Below are 4123 nucleotides of genomic sequence, written 5' to 3' on the forward strand. Positions count from 1 at the left end.
TATATATATATATATAAACTTTAGGTTGCTTTGAGATATACAAATACTTAAAGGAGCACCATATAGTTGTATGATAGAAGCACCAAATCTGATATGTTGCATTCATCGAAACATAATAAAATAAAATTTTTGTGGCAGCACATAATTTATTATGGAGCTGACGTGGCGTTCATAATTGGTGATCTCATTGTCTTCCATTGTGACCACCACCTTGTGCTCACTAATGGGTCATGTTAATAAGACTACTATTCCTGCAAATTGGTTGACCTCCAAAATGTGCAATTCCCTGCAAAAGGTGAAACACCATATCATAAGAATGATGGCATAGCTAAGCAGTTATATATATATATATATATATATATATATATATATTGTTTTTTATACTCTTCCACGACCTGTCTCTTTCCTTCCATCAACATCAACCTGTACTCCACTCCCGGTATAAATTAAGGCTACAAAATAGTTTAACATGAAGGAGCTTTGGTCTTATAATTTGATATTTTAATAAGCTAATCAGTCCAATTATTTGACTAATACTAATGAGCTTAAATTCATTAACAGACCGGAAGTTTTTATTTGTATTTAAGCTCTTATTATCATGACAATAAGCGAGTAGCTGATTATAATATACTTGACAAAGATTCTGATTTGGGGAGTGCAATTGACTGTAATATTGAGCTCTTATTGAATCGAATAAACCAAAATAGGCTATTATTCATGCTTATTATGAATTCACTGTCTCATTAACTAATATTATTATTAAAAAAATGAATGTGATTAACTCCTTGGAAGTTTAAGATTACAAATGTATAACTTTGCATGCGGATTACAAGACTACATATATATTTATGTACTTGCTGTACACTCTAGCCGATGGAGCACAAAGAGCAAACGTACACTAGCAGATACCTTTGTATTCCAATTTAGTAGAATACATGATGAATATCTGTAATTAAAAATTTATGCGGACGTCCGCACTTCCATTCAGTGGGACTCATAAATGAGATGTAAGACGATGTGACGTCCTGCTACTGGTCATCTAGAGACAATTTTTATGTACTCGCAGTGCACTCTAGCCGATGGAGTACAAAGAGTATACGTACACTAGCAGATACCTTTGTATACCAATTCAGTAGAATACCTGGTGAATATCTGTAATTAAAAATTTGTGTGGACGTCCGCACTTCTATTTAGTGGGACTCGGAAATGAGATGTATGACGATGTGACGTCCTGTTATTGGTCATCTAGAGACTATCTTTTTTATATAATGTAGCTGAAAAAAGCTCCACTTATTCAACATTCAAATAAGCCAATTTAAATGTCATCAAAAGGCCATTTTTTTCTGAATGCTGTCCGACCACTGTAAAAAGAGCAGCGCATGGAGAGGAGAGATAGTCGCCCACTTAGCCATGGAGATGAATGGGAGAGATCTCCTGGCTTAACATTTGAGCTTTGGTGATCAATGAAAAGCTCCAATTGTCAGATGAGGGGGCAGATAGAAAAGGATGGAGATGACTCCGCCCAAGAAGTGCAAGTGGCTCCTACTGTTCATGGAAGTGAGGGTTGCAGGGGAATCCATCTTTATTTCTGTTTTCTGCAATGAATCAGAAATGTGATCATTTGTTTTTTTAATTTTATTGAAGAAAAGTGGGTTGGAGCATGTTTGTAATGATTGCGAAGATGAATAGATTACTGACAGTATCATTCTAGGCATTAAAAGAATAAACTTTTTTTCAGGGAGATTCTGCCATGAATATGAATTTTGCATCTTTAACATTTAAAAAAATTGATTTTGGTTTCGGTTTCAGTCCCATCAAGGTTGTTGTGATAGTTTTGATTCTCTTATTGAGTTTGGGATTTAATGTTCATTTTGATTATTATTAGTTTTGATGTATAGTAACAGTGAAGTTACTACAAAACTACCAAAAAAACATCTTTTGTATAATATTTAACACATGATTTTTATGCGATAGGTAGATAAGAGGAAAAATATCTGATTTAGTGCTGTAAAAGCTACTGTTAGCTCCTCTGGTTCAACCAAGAATAGATGCAAGATGAGTTGCCACTTAAAATAAATTAGGGTTGATAAAGATAAAGTCACTCAAAATGTTTTAGAGTTATAAGAAAGCCAGAGAATTGTTTTGTTGTTTAAAAAGTTCATTGTTATTTTCCTTTTTTTTATGGTAGGATTGGTATTTACTTTATCAGCTTAAGATGATGATTTATAATGGAACTTTTGAAAAAAGCACACATCTATTAATAAGGATCATATGAATGAGTGAAGTAATATATAAAGAGGGATACTAAGAAAATATAAAAGAGCACATGTGAATTAGTGAGATTCATTTATGTCTATAAAAAATACCCACTAGTCTAGAGGCTAGAATAGGACACATATTGGAGAATAAAATTTTTATGGGAGATTTTGTCATGAAAAATGGCGTACATCGAGATTTTTAAATTTAATTTTTCTTTTGATTTCAGTCACATCAAGAACTTTTCTATTGGTTTGATTATTTTATTGATTTTGGATTTAATTTTGATTTTGATTTCTACTAAATTTTGATATAGACCACATTTTCTTATTCAAGCAACAATGGAATTAGAATTTAGAGTGAGATAGAGGGAGAGATGACAAGGTTTATATGAATTTTGGGCGTAGGCAAAACTTCTGCATTATACACTAACACATCACTCACTACAATATAGTTTATAGGTAAGACTTTTATGTAATACATAGATAAGAAGATAAACCTCAAATTTAAGGGAGCAACAATTATACTTCATACCCTTGGTCCAACCAATAAATCTAAAATGAGACTACCCCTTCAAATAAATGAGGTTTATGAAAATATATACAGTGGCTAAAAAAATTCTAGCTTTATAATAAACTTAGAATAACCATTTTGTTCTCTAAAATGTTAATCTTCATATTCTTCTTTTATCTAAGATTTGTATTTTCTTTATCAACTTATGATATGATTTTGAATGACACTTTTGAGAAAAGCACACATTTAATGATCACATGAATAAGAGAAATAATTATGTACGAAGAATGCTTAAGAAAATGGTTATGTAATTCAACAAGATGTATCTTTGTCTACAACCACATAGAAGTAAATGTATGTTAATCAACATATAATTAATCTAAAATAGGATGCAAAATTCACTCTTCAAAAGTTTTCTAGTATAACTGCCCTTTCTTTCATAATTATTCCGTCTCCAATCAAGAGCAAAATTTCTCTACTAATTATGCTAATTAATGGTAGAGAAAAGCAAGGTACCTCATATGTCATATCATATAATTAGTCATTAGCTAGTGATGAAATTGAATTTCTCATAAGAAGGATTTTCCTTTTTCAAATAATTATCACCAACTCTCTACTGGTCATCACTGACCACCTCATTTAGAAATCCTTCTATATGATCACACTGACAGAGATAACTAGCAACCTCAGATCACTCAATTAACTACCTTTTTAACCTTCAATTTTAAATTGAGTTGAATGAAGGAAAATAATGAGAAATGCACATGGCATACTTAATAACTTAATCGTTATATAATACTTAGATGTGGTTGACAAAAAAATATTCAGATTAATTAGTAAAAATGGTATGTAACACACTTTTAAATGTTGGATGAAAGTAGTAGATACAAACTTATACAGGTCAACCAAAACTTATTCAAAGATGAGTGTTTTAAGGATATACATTTACTTCCAAGAAATTTATAATAAATTAATTATATATTATGTGTTATCTTAATTTTATGCCTTTTAAAATTATGATTAAATAAAGATTGTTTATTTGACTTTTGAGGCATCTTTTTCTTATAAGAAATTTAATTTATGTATAAGAGTGTGTATTTATTTATTTTAATAATGAACTGATATAAAATATTGTTATTGTCCCCACTCTAAATGGTCAGTTCTCATTTTATTTATGTTTCAACTTGAGCAAATATAGTGCTATCTCGGACTCAATAACACCATTTTAGACTATATGGAAGGCTCAACATTCTCATTTCAATGAATTTAGCTTTGCTTTTGATTAATTTCTTTTTATGATTTTATAGGAGATTTAGATTTCATATAATATTCTTTAATTATTTCTAACAAAGCC

This window comes from Phalaenopsis equestris, unplaced genomic scaffold, assembly GCF_001263595.1.
Source record: "Phalaenopsis equestris unplaced genomic scaffold, ASM126359v1 Scaffold000507, whole genome shotgun sequence".
In the NCBI taxonomy this organism is placed as follows: domain Eukaryota; kingdom Viridiplantae; phylum Streptophyta; class Magnoliopsida; order Asparagales; family Orchidaceae; genus Phalaenopsis; species Phalaenopsis equestris.